A 22,269-nucleotide genomic window follows, 5' to 3' on the forward strand; every position below is an offset into this window, starting at 1 on the left:
TAAACAGAGCTGAAATATGTGTCATACAATGAAGAAGCTGAGTATGATAACATTAATGATTAGGAGAGAGGAAAAAATAGGTGGTGTAGAATAGATGCAAATCATGCCAATCTGAATGATTTATGATAAACGAATGTGATACAACACTATTGTTCTATAAGAAATCATGACGGACAGGACTTCAGAGTAGCTTGGAAAGACCTGCATGAACTGATGCTGACAGAAGTGAGCAGAATCAGAAGAACATTATATACACATAGTAACTTTGGGTGATGATCAACTTTGATGGACTTGATCATTTCAGCTGTACAATAATCAAAGACAATTTTAAAAGACTTGTGATGGAAAATATCATCCATATCCAGAGAATGAGCTATGAGTTTGAATGCAGACCAAAGTTTACTATCTTCACTTTAAAAAATTTTTTTAATTTATTTTTATTTTGTTTTGCAAGGCAATGGGCTTAAGTGACTTGCCAAGGTCACACAGCTAGGTAATCATTAAGTGTCTAAGGTCATATTTGAACCCAAGTTCTCCTGACTCCAGGGCCAGTGCTCTATCCACTGTGCCACCTAGCTGCTCCATCTTTATTTTTTAAAAGTTGTCTTATGTATTATTTTTTCCCTCTAATTTTTTTCCTATTTCAATTGGATTCTTCTTTTACAACATGATTAATATGGATTTATATTTAACATAGATAGTTACACATAAGATTGCTTCCTGTCAGGGAAGGGGGAAGGGAAGGGAGTGAGGAAGGGAGAAAAATGTGCAAAAGCTTTGCAAAAATTTAAAATTATTGTTGCATAGTGTTGGAAAAATAAATAGATAAAATATATTTAAAAAATCAAGATTAATGATTTTTCATATAGACCCAACATGGTTTGCAGCTTTACACATCAGAAGGAAGCTCAAACCAGACAAAACTTTGGAAATGGAAGAGCAAGAAATGCAAACCAAAGAGAACAGACATGAACAAAGAACTGGAAAAATCAGACCACTTAGAAATGGAAGATACTAGTTCTCTTCTTCATTTCCCTTCTTTTAAGACAAAAGATTCTAATTCTATGGAAACTCAGGAGTCTATAATAGAAGCCAGTCCTAAGTGATGTCATTCTTGTATGCTCTAGGCATGAACATCGTAGAGTTCTGATTTTGGAGAATTGAGTGTTCACCTTTCATTTCTAAATGGATTCTATGACATTCTCGTCATACACAAAATACAGCTGTAAATATCTGAATAAGTCAGGACCAAGTTTAAACCAGATTTTGTTTTGTTTTGTTTCTAGGTTTTTGCAAGGCAAACGGGATTAAGTGGCTTGCCCAAGGCCACACAGCTAGGTAATTATTAAGTGTCTGAGACTGGATTTGAACCCAGGTTTCTCCTGACTCCAGGGTCCGTGCTTTATCCACTGCTCCACCAGATTTTTAAGATGGGATTTTGTTGTTATTTGTTTGTTTATAGGATTCCTCTCCTTTAGATTCTCTAAATTAGAAGTTTTGACTGAAGTGGGGATTGTATGTAGGTAAAGGCACTATTTTTGAATGGTTTAGAGGACTTCTGTGAGCTTAAGGATAACAGCTCCAAATTCAGAATTTTCTGGTCCTGCCAATTAATCGAGATACTTTGATTCTGTATCAATAATTTGACTTTTTAATCATGAAAATTCACCCCAAATTGTCCATGCAATCCCTAATCTTTACCTTTTTCCTTCTCTCCAATTTAATTATCTAAGAGTTGTGAGGGGCCCTCAGAGGTTCAGTGATTTGCCCAGGAATCACACAACTGGTATGGTAGGCAGTGATCTGGGACTTTGTGACTCTCAAGGCTTTCGCCTCTGTACCATGGTTCACTCTTGAAATGATTGGCAGAAATTTAATTTTCAGAATTGTTACAGACTTCTGATTACACAACATTGGCTACATATACCTTATTCCTATAGTGACAGAACTAGATAGGATCATTTTATAAGATTGTACAAAAAAAATTCCAGAAAAACAAAAGTCAGATAAATGAGGTGGTAATATAATCTATTTACATGAAAATGAAGGAATAAATACATTGGGGAACCAGGAAGCATTTTAGTTTCTTAATTGTATATAATAAAGTTTAATACATTTAATATGAGATAAAATAAAGTGTTAATTTTCAGGGGGTAAAAGGGTAGTTGATATAAAACATTTCCTCACACCAGATACATACTTTCCCCTTATAGATACAAGGTTTCTGGGGAAAATAGACTATAAATTATGGTATAAGAAGTACCCCCCCCCCCAACAAAATTAAAAAAAGTACCAAGAAGCACCTCCCACTTGATCCTGGAAGACCTTTTTGTCCTTTTCTGGATTCATAATGAACTTCTCACAGGTAGCTCTGTGATGGACTCCAAGGCTCAGTTTCTTCCTAGAATCCATAGTTAGCACTTCCCTCTATTGGGGATATCACAATCTGAAGTCGCTGCTGTCCTCAGGTGCTTCCAGCTGCAACATTTCCACCGACAAGGGCCAATTTCACTCTTGGCTCCTGCCACTGGTAGTTGATGAGATCATTTATGGGACCTCTGGATGTCCTAAACTCACAAAGTTATTGCCTGGACATGACAACAACCTCAGAATACTTATTTACATAAATGTAGGAAAGAGCAGACACTAAAGACAAAAGTGGCATTATATTCACAGCCACCGTAGCTAGGTGAAAGATAGGACAGATGCCCTTCCTCCGTTTGGCTCTTTAAAACATCCAGCTCAAATAGTCCTATTTCCTAAAAAAGCCATCAAAGAAAGAGAACAAGAATGGGAAGATTGCCTACTTTACATGCACACTTGGTTCTGGATCAGAAGTCTATTAGAAGACTTTCTACTATTACACAGTACAAGCCCCCTCAGTCACTCATGGCTGGAAGTAGGCTCAGCCTAAGCTTATATCTAATATCTATGCATTCTACATGGACTGGCCTTAATAGGTCAGCCCATCCATCTCCATCTTACACTTATAGATCATGAGCAACACATTTCTTAAGGGGAAGTAAATTAAGATTTTCTTTGATAGTCTGCTGTAGGACAACCCTAATAAATTGACATAAAGAACAGTAAATGTGAAGTGACATGTAATTCTGGATGACCACATTCCTTTCATATTATTTACTTTATTTTTTCTTTTTACCCATAAAAGATTTTTCCTTCCCCCTTAATAATAACATGAATTATTTTTCTCTCCATAGCTTCTCTTGTAAACTGATTTTTTTTACTCCTTTGTTAATAGGAAGACAACTAAAGGGAAGAAAATTGTACAGATGAGTCCTCACTCAGCATGATTGTTTTCAAATATTTATCTTTAGTTGTAACTATTTTTGAGATTAAATAATTGGTAAAGTTTGGATGACATTTTCTTTCATTATATGTCTGGATCCACCCAGAGAGAGACTTGGGAATTATGCTCAGTTTAATAAAGAAAGCTCACAACTGATTAATCTTTGTAATGTTAAAATAATAAACAACCCAGAGGAGACTATTTCAAACCAACAGCTGAGATCAGGTGGGGGAGAATTGAGTTCTGAACACTAATGGCCAAATTACAGAATAATCTATATAAATGTGCATTCAATCATAGATTCCCAAAGGATAAGAAGACAAAAGATGTTAAAAAAAAAGTCCGAATATAAACCCAGCTATCATGCTGTTAACATAATTGTAGGTACTGACTGAAGACAAATGCTACTTTCCAATAACACTTCCCTCTTATTGATTTTGTAGCCATAATCATTTATTCAGAATGAACAGAATAGCTTAATTTTTTTTAATTTAGGGAATAGGAACCTTTTAAAATGTGTTTTAAAACTTTACAATAGAATATCAATGAGTTAGTCTAGGTTTGAACAAAATATAATTGATGTGAACATGATTTAAGTTTTGTTTAAGCAGTAAAGCTATAAAATATATTATTTAGAACACATCTAAAATTATCATCCTTCATTTACATTAAAAGCTTCTATTTTATAGGCTATAAAAATGAAAGCACTCTATACCCCTAGGCATTTTCTTTAAATAGAGAATTAATGTACTACACACTAAAAATTTTTTAGTTGGTAGTCCTTGAATATGTGTTGAATGTTAATGATGTAGAGAATATACACATGATATGTTTCCTGTAGTTGAATAGTTTAGATCAGAGAGTCCTAATAGTTTTGGGGAATGGTGACAACCTGTTACTGGATGATTTTACAATATTGTCCCAACCTGAAAAGTGGTATGACATACTTAAAAAAATAATTTGAAAATAATTTTTATCACTTTTGGGTTTTTTTTTTAGATTGCCTACATTGAATTCCTCCCTCCCCCACTGTCTCCTAGAGAGATATCTCCTTCATACAAAGAATAAAAAAACCCAGTTCAATAGAACAAATCAAAACATTTTAAAAGCTATATGTAGAGTTCCACATCCGTGGTCCTTTACCTCTTCAAAGGAACTCAGGAGGAACTTGATATCTCTTCTTTGGAGCCCACCTTGACCGTTAAGTTTCTCAGCATTCAAGACTCCTCCCTTCCCCTTTCCCTTGGGGAAATTTGGGTCAATGACCCACCACATTCACTTCTGAATATGGTATAGCTACTGAATGAATGACTCTCTTGATGCCTTTTGCCTTTCGAAGCACCTTGCTACAGTGATTCACTGCTGGGTTGGATCCTTGGCAATGCTTGACCACCTGCAAACTTTGATGTGTTCTACAGTTCTTGGGTCTTGGTTGATTCTTTCAACTTCTCAAAGCTCATAAGTAATAGCTATCTTTGATACTCCTGTGCAGAAGAGCAAGAAAGAATAAACAAAGAGGCAAAGAACAGAGACTCCTTGTATTCATAACCACATGTGGATCCGGGTGGGGAGAAAAGACTGCTGATGCTGACTCTACCTCTTCCCCAGTCTGGAAGCTGCTTCTTCATGCAAACACAGCCTTCAGTTTGGACTATTTTACTATTGTTGTCTCCTCCATTCACACAAAGTCATTATATTCGTATAAAGTCATATATGCATGTATGTTTATATACATATATTTACACACATAATTTTGCTAATTCTGCTCTGCTTTGTAAACAGTTCAAATAAGTTTTGTCATACATATCTGAATTTTTGATATTCATAATATTCTTGGATTTTTTTGTTGTTCAGTCATGTCCTGGTTCTCTATGAGTCCACTTGGGATTTTCTTGGCAAAGACACTGGAGTTACTTTGTTGTCTCCATTTTGCAGATGAGAAACGAAGACAAATAGGGTTAACTTGGCAGGGTCAAATAGCAAGTAAATGTTTGAGATCAGATTTGAAGATTGTCTTATTGACTTCAGGCCTGGTATTTAATCCACTAAGTTACTTAGCTGTCCTCATTTCCTACAACATGGTAATATTTCATTACATTCATTTGTTTAGACCATTCCCCATTGCTCAGTTTGTTTAGTTAATGCTCAAATGATGGGCATCTATTTTTCTGAATCTTTGCTACCAATAAAAAAAGTTTCTATAAATATTTTGGTATATGTGGAGTTTTCTCTTTCTTGGTTACCTCTTTGGGGGTATATGTCTAATATTAGAGGAATTTCTGAGTCAAAGAGTAATTTTTTCACATAATTGCAAATCACTTTCCTAAATAGTTGGAACATCCACAACTCCATTAACAATATATTAGACTTCACTAACAACATATTAGTGTATCTTCCCTTACACAATCCATCCAAAAATAATTATTCTCTTATCCTCTTTGCGAAATTGCTAGGTGTGAGATAAAATCTCAGCGTTTTGATTTTTTTATTCTTTTATCATTATTAATCTCAAGTATTCTTTTTTTGATTATTAATAGTTTGAAATCATTTCAAAAAATGTAAGCCACTAGTTTTGGTCTTAAATATTTCTATTAGTTATCTATGTATCTTGAATATCAAATATTTATCAGAGATATTTGATATAAAGATTTTTTCCAGTTAATCATTCTTCTTATTTTAATTGCATTAAATTTGTCCATGCAAAAAATTTCAAATTCATATAGCAAACTATTTATCTTTTATAATTTTTGTCGAATTCAACAACTGGCCACAGTTGTGAAAGACACTTGATCTGACTCTCTTCTAATTTTTTAATGATATTAATTCAGTCCATGTAACAAAAAATAATTCATTTGCTCATTATATTACATATTATAAAATATTAGTGTAGAACTATGTTCTGTCAGACAACTTTCCTGTTTTCTCAGATATACTAGTTAAATTTAAAATTCTTTCTGTGGTCATTTATGATTTGAGTTTTATTAAATGTTGAATTATGAATTCAATTATTTCTGATTCTTCATTATCTAGCTTGTCCCATTATTCCACTTTTCTATTTTTTAATCAATAATAAAAAGGTGTAACAATTATCACATTGTAAATAATATAGTTTGAGGTCTAGAAGCACCATTCTACCTTCACCACTACTATCTATTTCTTATCCCCACCACATTATTTCCCTAGATATTCTCTATCTTTTGTTTCTACAAATTAACTTCGGTATTATTTGTCTAGTGCTCTAAAGTCATGTCAACAATCATTAATTAAACATCTACTGTGAACCAGGGACTGGGTTAAGTGTCCCTTTGGTTGTTTGGTTATAATAGCACTAAATATAAAATAATTTTGTTAGTATTGATATTTTGTTATTGATATGACCTAGTCATGAGCATCGTTCTGAGCAAACTAAAATGTCATCAACAAATTATGGATATTTCCTCTTCACCTATGCTTAATTTTGTCCCCTTATTGCTATGGCTAGCTTGAAACTATGTCAAAAGATAAATTCTTCTATTAATTGAGAAAGCTTGCAATATTTCCTTATTGTATATAATGCTAGATTTTTAAAAAATATATACTTTCATGTTAAAAAAAGAGATCCTTGTATGTCTAGGTTTTATAGGATTTTTTTTTATCATAAATGGGTGTTGTACTTTTCCCAGAGTCTTTTGTTATTGTTATTGCATTTTTTTCAGCTACTCATAAATGATTTGGTATTTATTGTAATATATATTTAATTATGCAAATTATTTTCCTAATATTGAACCATCTTAGCATTCTTGTCCAACTATATCATGATGAATAATTTCTTTTTCATAACTTGATGTTTTTTTCTATGCTGGGACTTTGTTTTAAAATTTTAGATAGATCTTTTACAAACTGTCTATTGCTCTTTCTTCAGATTATCCTTCTCTGATTTAGATATTAGAAGCATGCTGGTTTCAAAAAGGAATTTGATGGAGCCTATCTCAATTTTTTGAGAACACTTTGTGTATGCATTTGTACATTTACACACACATGTGTATATGTATGCATGTGTTCATATGTATAATATATGTAAATATTTATTTAAAAGTTTGATAGTCTTTAGTAAATTCTTCTGAACCAGTGCTGGGTTTTAGTTATTGTTTTTATGGTAGTTATTTTAGAACTAGTTCAATTTCCTTTATTTGGAAGTTTTATTATTATTATTATTATTATTATTATTATTATTATCATTATGTTTTTGCAAGGCAAATGGGGTTAAGTGGCTTGCCCAAGGCCACACAGCTAGGTAATTATTAAGAGTCTGAGACAGGATTTGAACCCAGGTACTCCTGACTCCAGGGCCTGTGCGTTATCTACTGCACCACCTAGCTGCTCCAGAAGTTAGATTATTTAAGATCTTCTTTTGGTATTCTGGTATTTTGTACAGTTTAAATTTTGGTCCCTTTTTTCCTTGAATTCTCAGTTGTTTTGGCATATAACAGTGTGTGTGTATATATATATATATATATATATATATATATATATATATATATATATATATATAATAGGTTCTGATAATAGTTTTTATTTCTTCTTGTGGTATTATCTTATTTTTTTGTTAATTAAATTTTCTTCCTCTTTTATATTTGATAAACTTTTGTTAAAGGTTTATCAATTTGTTACTAATTTTAAAGAACTAACTTTACATTTTAATGCTCAGTTCTATCATCTTTGGAGTTTCTAATTTATTTACTTTTCCTTTAATTTAATGATTTGATGTTTTGTAATTATTTTGGAGTTGTGTATTTTTGTATTTCTCATTTTAATCGTGCAATTATTTTATTAATTTTTATAATATAGTCATGATTTTCTGTTAGTTTCTTTTTTAGGAATATAGATATTCCTCTAGGATTTTTTAAACTGCCTCCTGGAAATGTTGGCATACTGTATTATCATTATCATTGTCTTTCATGTTGTTAATATTTCTTGTAACTAATTCTTTGATCCACTCATTCAGTATTCTATTATTAAATCTCCATTTAGGTCTGCGTATTTTGTTTGTATTCTTGTTTTTACTACTCATTAAGTTTTTAAAATTCTCCATAGTGAACTCTAAATTCTGATCTATATTCATTCTGAATTTCTCCTTTTATGGATTTCATTTCTCTTTTTAATGATCTTGGAGTCTCTTGTATTTTCTGGGGATTCATAGAATTCTGTACTGTACTGCATTTCAGGAAAAGTTTTCACTTTGTTTTGTCTTATAGTATTTGTTCTCTTTGAGATTTACTATTCATCCTTCCTTCTGGTCTTAAGGATCCTTTTTTTTGAGTTACTTGCTTGTTGAAGGTTTTCCCTTTGAGTTCTTGGGAGGGGTGGGTGTTTGTTTGTGTGTGTGTGTGTGTGTTCTCTTTTCATTAATTTTCTTGCTTCTTAGCCTTAGCATTCTCAACCTTTTTTGCCCAAAAATAAATTTGCACTTTGTCACTAAGTCCCTGATAGCCTCTGAGGAAGGGGAAGATGGGGAATAATAGGATTGTTCACTATCGCATTTTATTCTCTTTTCCTTTAGGTCTCATGCAGCCAGCAGTCTGGTCCTTGCCCCAATTTCTCCCTTGGTTCTCCTCCTTCTCTTCTGTGGTTGGGCTGATTCAGTATCTGCTAGTTTCTGGGGAACTAAGCAGGGTGTTCTGGATAAAATTTTCGCAGTATTGGAACTCCCTAGAATCAGGGCATAGTCAGAAAGAAGCACACTTCTAATACTATATAAAGTTACTTGTTCCAATCTCAACTATGTTTGGATGAGCAAGAGTAAGAGTGAGAGATTCCCCAAAAGTCTAGGGATAAAAGATTCCAACATGCGCCCCAGAAATAAGCCGATGAGTAAGCCAGTTTCTTGTGTTGATGTAGGTATCTCTGAAGCCTATTGTGAAAATGGTGTAAAGTGAATACTTTAAGGATTAGAGCTCTCTAGTGTTATTTCAAAAGGATTTTATTGTATCAAGGGTTTTACTTATTGTGGTTTCAGCTTTAATTGCTATATATCTGCTACATATTCCCTTTTCTGGAGGATTTGAGAATTGCAAAGATCTAGAGGAAGTGATGATCTACTATCCTGAATGTAATTTAAAAATCTCAAGTTCTATTAAAAATTAAAATTATTTTGATTTTTCACAAAACCAGGCATAGGACAGAAAATTACACATTGACTTACACCAGAAGATTGAATAACACTCACTGATATTGATAATGAAATAGTCATAATTCTTTATCACTAATTCTACATTTATCAGGGAAGAAGCAACACACAAATATTTCAATTATTTTTGAAAACCATTTATATTTTTAAAACTAGTGCTACTTTTTAAAAAAAAAGTCTGTTTGGACAAGTGTTGATAAAAAATTTAAGGAAAGACTAACTTGCCTTAGAAGACATGTTTTAAAAGAGTGTCAAATTGTAGTTTAAAAATTGGAAGGCTATTATCTTCAGAAAAGGAAAGTTGCAGAGTGTCAAGTTTGGATGGCTAAAGTTATCCTTAGATCAAAGGAAGAAAAGTAAGAAGAAAGAATCCTATTCCAGGATACATAGAAGGAAGCTCCTTGAAAGCAAGGAATGTTTCTTTTTTTAAAAAAAAAACTTTTTTTTTGTTTCCCTAGAGCTCAGCACAGTGCCTAGCAGATAGTAAGTGCTTGTTGATTAATTTATTACATTTATTCAATAAACATTGTGGGGTTTGGGTTTTTTTTTTGTTTTTTACTGACAATTTTTCTTTTAGATCATAACAAAAATCAAGCACATTCTCAGATGAATGTCTCACAAACCCTGGAAAGAGTTGAGTAAAACAGTATATATATTGTTATGATATAATGAGGGGAATTTTATACTTGAATAGCTTTACATTTGATAAAGCAAAAGATAGGACAGTGTTTGATTTACAAATCAAACTTGCCCTTTAAAGTAAGCATTTTGTACTAACAAATTAAAGTAATTTATATAGTCAATAAGCAATAAACAAGTGAGGTTTTGTATTCTCTTCACCTATTAGTTCTGTGACGATACAGATATATATAATATAGATAGATAGATAGATAGATAGATAGATAGATATAGATATAACCTGTTTCTTTTGTATATCTTCATCAAGGATCACTTCAATGTGTTTCTGTCTCTCATAAATTTTTAAAAGATGGGGAAAGTAGGGGCAGCTAGGTGGTACAGTGGATAGAGCACTGGTCCTGAAGTCATGAGGACCTGAATTCAAATCCAGTCTCAGACACTTAATAATTATTTAGCTGTGTGACTTTGGACCAGTCACTTAACCCCATTGCCTTGCTTAAAAAAAAAAAAGAAAGATGGGAAAGTAGACATATGGGTCAATAAATATTCATATTTTATTTCTCCTCTTTAAAATAGCTTGAGAGTCTATCCCTCAGTGCTTTCAAAATTATATCACCTCTAGTAAAGATTTTCCACACACACACACACACACACACACACACACAAACACAAATATATAATGTTTAGACCACTTCACTTTGTCTAGGTTTTTAGTGACATTTGTACTCCATTCAGAATTGAAGCCTAATATTAGAGTTCAAATATGATGATTTCAGTAACATTTTTTAAAGAAAACTCCTTTTTAAAAAGTCTTTTTTTCATTCTACTGTTTTTATTAACTGTAATCACACAGAATTCCAGTCTTAAAAGTGGATTTCTACTCATCTTTTTTGCAGATAAGGACTTATATCTCTCTCCATGATTTTTTACAAATACATTTGTATATTCTAAATTAGTGTTGTCCTTGACTGCCTTATATCTCTACTTGGCAGAAAGATTAAGTTCTGATTGCAGTATTTCCTAGGCTCCTTTAGCCTTCTGATTAGAGTGATTAAATCAGTAACGCTGTTTACACTTCCTTATATATTGGTGACATAGTTTACATCTATGTCTATTAATCCATTTTCTGTTTTTCTTTTTTTTTTTTTAGATTTTTTTTTGCAAGGCAAATGGGGTTAAGTGGCTTGCCCAAGGCCACACAGCTAGGTAATTATTAAGTTTCTGAGACCGGATTTGAACCCAGGTACTCCTGACTCCAAGGCCAGTGCTTTATCCACTACGCCACCTAGCCGTCCCTATTTTCTGTTTTTCAACAATAACTGTTTGAATTGATTGGTCATATTAGGCATCATTATCTTCATATTCTTATTATATCTTCTAATTTGTTATAGATTTCAATTTTTGCTCTAACAAAATGGTGGTCTATATGCAAATGGCTGATTTGTATATTATGCCTTGTAAGAAACTAGTCATTTCCTGACTGCTGAATTATAGCCAGTGTAAAAAATATCATTTGATGCTTTCTGTATCTATCACTTCCCAATTTTATCCTTGAAGGAAATATTCTTTGTAAAAAGTGTCCTAAAATTTTAGTCAGTTTTAAGTTTTAATTGATTAAAACTTTATCAAGATTTTTCAAAAACCCTTATATATATTATATATTATATATATATATATTATGTGGGAAGTTTATGCATATCTATAAACCATTGAACTCTCTCATTTTTTACTCCTGAATCATGCTGTCCAATATGTTTTTCATTACCCCCCTCCTATGTCCACCTACACTTTGAAATCATTGAGTATTAAAGAACATATTGATTTGATTTCCTTGGATTTTATCAAATTCTTCATAAAATTTTTCCTATTTCTCTTTTCTCAGCAACAGATGTTGGCACAGGAGCTACAATTATTTTCATTGTGGTCTTTTTGAAAAATGCTTATTATGAATAAACTGTAATGAAAGAAGATTCTTTCCAATGAAATTATACTTCTTGTTGCCTTTGGATTATACAATAATATGAACTCAACAAGTACTTTATTTCCTGTCCAGAGAAAACTTGTGAGCCATCCTTTCACTTTAGTTGGAATTTCTTTTTGTATTCTGATTTTATTAATAGTGACAATATCAAGATTGCTATGATTTAGCTCCATCTTTGGATGGCCAGCTCATTTAGCCAATGGACAATGATGCCATTTTAGAATCTCAACAGATAAGTTAATGTTTATAGTTGGTCTAAAAACTACGTGATTTTTAGCATTCTTTGCCACCTTTCAACTTTGTAACTTATAAAAGGAGAAGTCGATCTCCATAGAATGAATTTTATTTCATACTTTTCATTGTACTAGTTGCCACACATAATATTCTCATGTGAGTTAATTTAGTTTTTCCTTAAAAGGTATTGAAATCATTTTCAAGACTCCATTAGATTAGGGGTCTAAAGGTTTTGATTACTTTAGGGGTCCTCTTCTTGGTCAGTTGAATAAAAGACAGCCAAGAGGATCTTTGAGTGCTCTTGTGAAGCTTGTTGGAGCTTTGTTGAACTGAAACAACTTGCAGTGTCCTCCATGTATATTCTCTTTTTTTTTGCAAGGCAATGGTGCTAAGTGACTTGCCCAAGGTCACACAGTTAGGTAATTATTAAGTGTCTGAGGCTGAATTTGAACTCAGGTCTTCCTGAATCCAGGGCTGCTGCCACTTAGCTGTGCCACTTAGCTGCCCCATCAATGTATATTCTTATTAAACATTCTTCTCCTGATATGTCTAAGTAAATCTCTTCTGTTGTCTGTTGAATGACCTATAAATGTCTAGTTTCGTTCCAATAAAAAAAACCCAAAATTACCAGAGGGCTGGCCAAAGTCAGGTCTAACCTAGAACAACACCCTGGCCAAAGAATTAATCACTGAGTGGTCAGCCTACTAATGATAAGTCTTTCTATTCTTAGGTAGCATAGTACTCAAAAGTAAAGTCTATTACTTGGGTTATACTTGAAAATTTTCCACAATAGTGGAATCTGCCAGAAATTGTATCCCTTTGGCAAAATCTTCAAAAATACATGTTCTCAGGTTAGCTAGGTGATGCAGTGGATGGAGCACTGGCCCTGGATTCAGGAGAAACTGAATTCAAATATGACCTCAGACACTTAATTACCTAGCTATGTGACCTTGGGCAAGTCACTTAACCCCATTTGCCTTGCAAAAAACCCCCCAAAACAAAACATGTTCACATCCAGATTACAATCATATGTACTTTAATAAGGCATTAGAGTTAGACTCCAATGGGGAATAGTAAGCCATTAATGAACTAAACATTAAAGTACCTATAATGTACCAAATACTGTCAACCAGTCACTCAGCATATAAGTAAACACTTTGTTAGGCACTATACTAAATACTGGGAATACAAATACAATCTGAAAGAAACACAGTCCTGATCCTCAAGGAGCTTACATTCTAATAAGGGAAAACAATCCACACACAAAACTGAAGGGAGCATGATAAAGTACAGAGAGCAGCCCAGAGAGGAGTGAGACAGGACTGACCTGGACTCTCCTTAAATAGATGTTCTGTGAGAAGCCATCTAATCAGCAGAGACTCTAGGACTGGAGGGAGATTCAGGATTAAGAAGTTTCTTGGCACAGTAGAGATCTGGATTGTGGCCTAGAGATAGATGAGAATCACATACCATAGAAGTTTTAGGAATGCAAGAAAAAAATGGAAGCTGATTAGGAAGTATGTTATTAGGAAAAATAGCTATTTTTCCTAATAACATATATATATACATATATATATATATATATATATATATATGTAATTAAGTAAAAAATATGTGCAAAGTAATTTTTTAGTAAGAGGATCAACTAAAGGAGCCCAAGTAGGTTTTTGTAGGTGACAACTGAACTGTGAAGAGGGGCTAGAGATCCACAAAGTGGATGTGAAGAGGAACTATATTTCAGGGATGGGGCACACCTTTGCAATGGTATACTTAAAAGAGAAGGAATGTGGAGAAGAAAATATGAAAAAATAATTTTCAATCATCCTAAAACATTAGATGGGAGCCAGAATGTGAAATTCTTTAGATGTCAAATAAGGAAGTTTGAATTTGACCATAAGGACAATAGAGGGCCACTAGAGCTTCAATAAGGTAGTGCTGTTGGTTAGACTTGTGCTTTCAGAATAACAATTTGGCAGCTGTTTTTGGTGGATTGAAGGAGGAAAAATACTGGAGACCAATTAAGAGACTATTACAATGATACAAATGAGAATTGATTAGAACATAAATTAGTGTGGTGGCTGGTAGACAGAGAGAAGAAAAATGGAGGGAGAAGTGACAAGACTAGTAATTTGATGAGTGATGAGGAGAGTAAAAAGTTGAAAATGCTCCCAAAATTGACAATCTTAATAACTGAAAGGCCAATGCTGCCCTTAGAGAAGCAGGGAAGTTTTGAGTAGGGTGTGTATTTTGGGGGGAAGATAATTATCTGTTTCAAATGTGTTGAGGCTTGAGATATCTCATCCAGTTGGAAATGTCCTATGATGTTCAACGTGGGAGTGGAGCTTAGGAAAGAAACTAGAGCTGCATATATAATAGATCTGGGAGTCATTTTTGCAGAAGAGATTATTGAACCCATGGGAACTGAGATTTCTGATACCTTGTCACATTCTATTCCCTAATTTTAAGACCACCAGTAACTTTAACTCTTTCATTTCTTTGGTCTTTCATCAATTAGGCCAAGTCCTAAGTTTCCTCTATCTTTTAAATCAAAATACACCAGTATCCCAACTGGTTCTTTCCTTTGCTGCTCTGTTTTGAACCATTTCTTTCTAATTTTTGAGAAGTCAGGATGTTGCTCTTTATATCTGTAATGGGCAAGATTAGAGGGTGAAAAATCCTACTTTTCAGAGTACTAACTCTTAAGAAAACCTTTTGAAATCCTAGAAACAAAGTCTGGTGGTATGAAACTCTTTATTGATGATCAATATTCTCAGTCTGTTATCTGGTATATATTCTCCTATGTACACCTTCTCTGATTTCTGTTTTACAATCAATTTGAATAAATTTTGATTTTTTTATTTCTTTTTTATTTTTGTAAATAGTATTTTATTTTTTCTAATTGCTGTACATGTAAAGATCCAAATTTTTCTCCCTTCTATTCATTCTCTCTAAGATGGGAAGCAATCCACATTAGTCATATTGCGAAAGAAAAACAAAAGAAACAGGAAACACCTGGGGAAAAACAACAAAAAACTAAAAAAAAAAAAAAAGGAAAATAATATGTTTCATTCTGCATTCAGACTTCATAGTTCTTTGTCTGGATCTCTTTTTTTCCATCATTAGTTTTGTGGAATTATCTTGGATCATTGTATTGCTGAGAAGAGCTCAGTCTATGATAGCTGATCATTGAACAATGTTGCTGTTACTGTGTACAATATGTTCCTGATTTTGCTCACTTTACTCAGCGTCAGTTCATGTATGTTTTTCCTGGTTTCTCAGAAATCTGCCTGCTCATGATTTCTTTTTTAAATGGTATTTTATTTTATTTATTTTATTTTTCCAATTACATGTTAAGAAACATCCACATGAATATATTTATTTAAAATATATATATTTAATTTACATAATTTGCTTCCACTTTCCCTCCCCCCCTTGCCTCAATGGCAAACAGACTGGTGAATATTGTACATGCATATTTGTGTTTAACATGTTTACAGATTAGTCATTTTCTATATGAGGAATTAGGATTAAAGGGGGGAAAAAACCATGAGATAGGAAAGAAAAACATAAGAGAAATTTTTAAAAAGTGAATATGTGTTCATTCAGATATGTAGCAGTTTTGTTTGTTTTGTTTTTCTTCCTTGGATGTGGCTAGTATTGTCCATAGCAGGTCTCCTAGGGTTGTCCTAGCTCTCTGAACAGCTGAGAGGAACTGCGTCCATCAAGGTTGATCACGATGTTGTTAATGCTCTCTTGGTTCTGCTCCCTTTGCTCAGCACCAGTTCCTGTAACTCATTCCATGCTTCTCTTGAATCCTGACCATTCATGTTTTCTTATAGAACAATACCACTCCATAATATTCATGTACCATAACCTGTTCAGCCATTCTCCATTTGATGGGCATCCCCTCAATTTCCAATTCTTTGTTACTATGAAAAGAGCTGCTATGGATATTTTGGAATATGTGGAACTCATCCCCTTTTTTTTAATGTTTTCTTCTGGATACAGGACTAGTATTGGTATTGCTGGGTCAAAGGGGATAATCAGTTTAATTGTTCTTTGGGAATAGTTCCAAATTGCTCTCCTGAATGGGTGGATCAGCTCACAGCTCTACCAACAATGCATTAATGTCCCAATTCTCCCACAATCTCTCCAACATTTATCATTTTCCCTTTTTGTCATTTTAGCCAATCTGATAGTTGTTAGGTGGGAACCTCAAAGTTGTTTAAATTTGCATTTCTCTGATCAGTAATGATTTGAACCATTTTTTCATATGATTATATATAGCTTTAATTTCTTCATTTAAAAACTGCCTGTTCATCTCCTTTGACCATTTATCGATAAATAGGGGAATGACTTATAACATTATAAATTTGATGCAATTCTCTATATATTTTAGAAATGAGACCTTTATCAGAATCCCTAGTTGTGAAAATTGTTTCCCAGCTTTCTGTTTTCCTTCTAATCTTGGCAACCTTGGTTTTATTAGTGCAAACCCTTTTTAATTTAATGTAGTTAAAATCATCCATTTTGCATACAGTGTACTCTATTTCTTGCTTGGTCATAAATTTCTCCCCTTTCCATAGATCTGACATAGAGTATTTCTTGATCTGCTAATTAGTCCTTTATATATAAATCCTGTACCCTTTTTGACCTTATTTTGGTATAGGGTATGAGGTGTGGGTCTATGCCTAGGTTTTGTCATACTGATTTCCAGTTTTCCCAACAACTTTTTGTCAAATAGTGAGTTCTTATCTCAGAAACTAATGTCTCTGGGCTTATCAAATAGTAGATTACTGAAGTCATTTACTACTGTTTCTTTTGAATCTATCATAATCCATTGATCCATTACTCTATTTCTTAACCAGTAGCAGGCAATTTTGATGACTGCTGCTTTATAGTATTGTATTTGATCTGGTAGAGCTAGACCATCTTCCTTTATATTTTTTTTTATCAATTCCCTTGATATTCTTGATACTTTGTTGCTCCAGATGAATTTTGCTTTTTTCTATATTGGTAAAATAGTTATTTAGTAATTTGATTGGTATGGCACTGAATAAATAATTTAATTTGGGTTGAATTGTCATTTTTATTATACAGACTTGATCTACGAGCAATGGACATTTTCCCACTTGTTTAGATCTGACTTTATTTGTGTGAAAAATGCTTTGCAATTGTATTCATATAGTTTCTGGGTTTGTCTTGAGAGGTCCAATTTCCAAGTATTTAATGTTGTCTGTAGTTTGGACTTTGTTGTTCATATATAGAAATGTTGATAATTTATGTGGGTTTATTTTATATCCTACTACTTTGTTGAATATGTTAATTGTTTCCAGGAGTTTTTTAAATTATTTACTTGGGCTCTCTAAGTATACTGTCATATCATCTGTGAAGAGTTTTAAAGCTTTGCTTCCTCATTGCCAATTTAATTTCCTTCAATTTCTTTTTCTTTTTATTGCTAAATCTAATATTTCTAATACTACATTGAATAGTAATGGTGAAAATGGGCATCCTTCTTTCACCCTTGATCTTATTGGAAATGCTTCTTTCATCCCCATTACATTTAACATTTATTGATGATTTTATATAGATACCGCTTTTTATTTTAAGGAAAATCCCATTATTCCAACACTCTCTGGTGGTTTTTTTTTTTTTTTTTGCAAGGCAATGGAGTTAAGTGATTTGCCCAAGGTCACACAGCTAGGTAATTATTAAGTGTCTGAGGCTGGATTTAAACTCAAGTCCTCCTGACTCCAGATACACTGTGCTACTTAGCTATCCTACTCTAGTATTTTTCTTATTTTTAGATTTTTCAAGGCAATGGGGTTAAGTGGCTTGCCCAAGACCACACAGCTAGGTAATTATTAAGTGTCTGTGGCTGGATTTGAACTCAGGTACTCCTGACTCCAAGGCTGGTGCTCTATCCACTACACCACCTAGCCACCCCTCCCACCCTAGTATTTTTAATAGGAATGGATGTTGTATTTTTCTTTTGCTTCCTAGAATTCTTTTTAAATATAAATATTTTGTTTTCCAATTATATACAATGGTAGTTTCTACCTATCATTTTTTGTAATGTTTTGAATTTTACAATTTTCCCCCAACCTCCCTTCCCTCCCTGCCCCCCCCTCCCCAGAAGGCAGTCTGATAATATTTACATTGTTTTCTATGCTATACATTGATCAAAATTGAATGTGTTGGGAGAAAAAGCATATTATTGAGGAAAAATAAAATACAATAGATAGTAAAATTATGTAGTACATAAGAACTTTTTTTTTAATTGAAGGTAATAGTCTTTAGTCTTTGTTTAAACTACACAATTCTTTCTTTTGGATATAGATGGTATTCTCCATAGCAGAGATCCTAAAATTGTCCCTGATTATGGCTCTGATGAAATGAGCAAGTCCATTAATGTTAATCATCACCCCCATGTTGCTATTAGGGTGTACAATGTTCCTCTGGTTCTGTTCATCTCTAATTTCTAATGGAACAATAGTGGTCCATAATGTACATATACTACAATTTGTTCAACCACTTCCCAATGAATGGAAATCCCCTTGATTTCCAATTTTTTTGCCACCATAAACAGGGCTGCTACGGATATTTTTGTACAAGTAATGTTTTTACCCTTTTTCATGATTTCTTCAAGGCATAGACCCAGTAGTGGTATTACTGGATCAAAGGGTATGCACATTTTTATTGCCCCTTAGGCATAATTCCAAATTATTCTCCAGAAGTTCACAGCTCCACCAACAACGTATTAGTGTCCCAGATTTCCCACATCCCTTCCAACATTGATCATTGTCCTTTCTGGTCATATTGGCCAATCTGAGAGGTATGAGGTAGTGCCTCAGAGATGCTTTAATTTTCATTTCTCTCGTCAGTAATGATTTAGAGCAATTTTTCATATGGCTATGGATAACTTTTAACTTCTGCCTTTGCCTATCCTTTGACCATTTGTCAGAAATACTATTTGTAGGGGGTGGCTAGGTGGTGCAGTTGATGGAGCACTGGCCCTGGAGTCAGGAGGACCTGAGTTCAAACCCAACCTCAGATACTTAATAATTACCTAGCTGTATGACTTTGGGCAAGTAACTTAACCCCACTGCCTTGCAACCCCCCCCCCCAAACCCCAGAAATACTAGCTGTAAACATTTTTTTCCCAATTTTTACTACCTTTCTTTTGATCTTGGTCACAGTGGTTTTATTTGTGCAAAAGCCTTTTAATTTAATGTAATCAAAATTATCTAGCTTGTTTTTAATGATGTTCTTCATATCTTCCTTAGCTATAAACTGCTTCCCTTTCCATAGATCTGACAGGTAATCTATTCCTTGATCTCCTAGTTTGCTAATAATATTGTCTTTTATGTCTAATCCTTTATCCATTTTGACCTTATCTGGTATGGATTGTGAGATGTTGGATTACCATACTAACTTTCAATTTTCCCAACAGTTTTTATCGAAGAGTGAGTTCTTATCCCAGAAGTTGGACTCTTTGGATTATCGAACAGCAGATTACTATAATCATTTCCTGTTATCTCTTTTGAACCTACTCTATTCCACTGATCCACTATTTCTTAGCTAGTACTGGACAGTATTGATGACTGATGCTTTATAATATAATTTTAGATCTGGTAAGGCTAAGCCACCTTCTTTTGCACTCCCCCCCCCATTAAATCCATGGATATTCTTGACTTTCCCATATGAATTTAGTTATAACTTTTTCTAGCTCATTAAAATACTTTTTTTGGAAATTTGATTTGTAAGGCACTAAATAAGTAACTTTAGGTAAATAGAATTTTTTTTAATTTAGGTAGATAGTCATTTTTTATTATATTAGCTCAGCCTATTCATGAGCAGTTGATATTTACCCAGTTATTTAAATCTGATTTTATTTGCATGTAAAGTATTTTATAGTTATTTTCATAGAATTTCTGAGTCTGCCTTAGCAGGTAGACTCCCAAGTATCTTATATTATCTGAAGTTACTTTAAATGGGATTTCTTTCTAGCTCTTGCTGCTATATCTTGCTAGTAATATATAGAAATGCTGAGGATTTATGAGATTTATATCCTGTGACTTTGCTAAAGTCACTAATTGTTTCTCATAGATTTTTAGATGACTTTTTAGGATTCATGTCATCTGCAGAAAGTGAGTTTTGTTTCTTTCTGCCCAATTCTAATTCCTTCAACTTCTTTTTGTTCTTATTACTAAAGTTAATATTTCTTGTTTCACCCCGATCTCATTAGAAATGTTCCTGTTTATCTCTATCACATATAATAATTGTTTGTTTTTGTCATTGTTTTTTGCAAGACAGTGGGGTAAAGTGACTTACCCAAGGTCACACAGCTTGGTTAATTATTAAGTATCTGAGATCAGATTTGAACACAGGTCCACCTGACTCTAGGGCTGGTGCTCTATACACTATGCCACCTAGTTGCCCCTACATGTAATATTATTGATGGTTTTAGATTAGATACTACTTATTATTTTAAGGAAAACCCCATTTATTCCAACACTCTCTAGTGTTGTTTTTTTGCAAGGCAGTGGAGTTAAGTGACTTGCCCAAGGTCACACAACTAGGTAATTATTAAGTGTCTAAGGCCCAGTTTGAACTCAAGTCCTCCTGACTCCAGGGTCGGAACTCTATCCATTGTGCTACCTAGCTGCCATACTCTAGTGTTTTTAATGGGAATGGATGTTGTATTTTGTCAAGGACTTTTTCCTACTCATGATTTCTTATAGAACAATAGTATTCCATTACATTCATAATCAATAATTTTTCAGTCATTCCCCAACTGATGGGTATTCCCTCAATTTTTAATTATTTGTCACCACAGAAAGAGCTCATATATATATATATATATATATATATATATATATATATTAATATAGGTCCTTTTCCTTATTTTAAAGATTTCTTTGGGATACAGACCCAGTAAAGGTATTTTGTTGGATTAGAGGGTAGGCATAGTTTGATTGCTCTTTGGACACAGTTCCAAATTGCCCTCTCGAATGGTTGGATCAATTTGCAACTTCGTCCCAGTTTTTCCACAATCTCCCACAATTATAATTTTTTTTTGCCATATTAGTCAATCTGATAGGTGTGTTGTTGTTTTATTTGTTTTAATTAGCATTTCTCTAATCATATTTTTTCATATAACTATAGATAGCTTTAATTTCTTCATCTGAAAATTACCTGTATGTATCTTTTGACTTTTTATCAACTGGGAAGTGACTTGTATTCCCTCTGATCTTGGTTGCATTGATTTTGTTCTTTTTAATTTAATAAAATCAAAATTATCTGGATAAATGGGTTTTCTTGGTTAAGTGCTATGTTCATTGTGAGACTTTGTGGGAAAGTGGTCAAGTCTTGTATATAAAGTTTTGGGTCCTATTTCCCCCCCATAATTTAAGTGATCAGAAGTTAGACTGAGCCTGATTATATCCTTTAGACTAACAACATTGAAGGGATCAGAAAGATATAATTCTGGCCCAGTACGCCATCTCCCTGAGAGCAAAGTAAACTCTAGCCCCAATATCCTGCTTCCACTCCAGGTAGGAATTAAAATTTCCCTTGCAGAAAGGTGGAGGTGGGTAGATAAGAAGCTAGAAATGTCTATTCTGCCTCCCTTCTATCCACACAAAGACATCCCCATGCTACACACTGAGAAGACAGCACTTGAAATACATGATTCTTGACACATTTTTTAAAGGACAGGAAGAGAACCTTGAAATTAGGTTTGACCATGTTATTCATCTGCCTTAAAAACCTTTGATGGCTTCTTATTACTTATAAAACACAAAATTCTTAGCCTTCAAATCACAGTCCACATTCTAGCTCCAACCTGCCTTTCTAATCTCATGTATCATGATTTCCTTTCATGCACATTATACTCTAGCCACACTGATCTTCTAACTGTTCCCAATTACATTTTGTTCT

The sequence above is a fragment of the Macrotis lagotis genome, chromosome 1 (assembly GCF_037893015.1).
Source record: "Macrotis lagotis isolate mMagLag1 chromosome 1, bilby.v1.9.chrom.fasta, whole genome shotgun sequence".
Classification (NCBI taxonomy): Eukaryota; Metazoa; Chordata; class Mammalia; order Peramelemorphia; family Peramelidae; genus Macrotis; species Macrotis lagotis.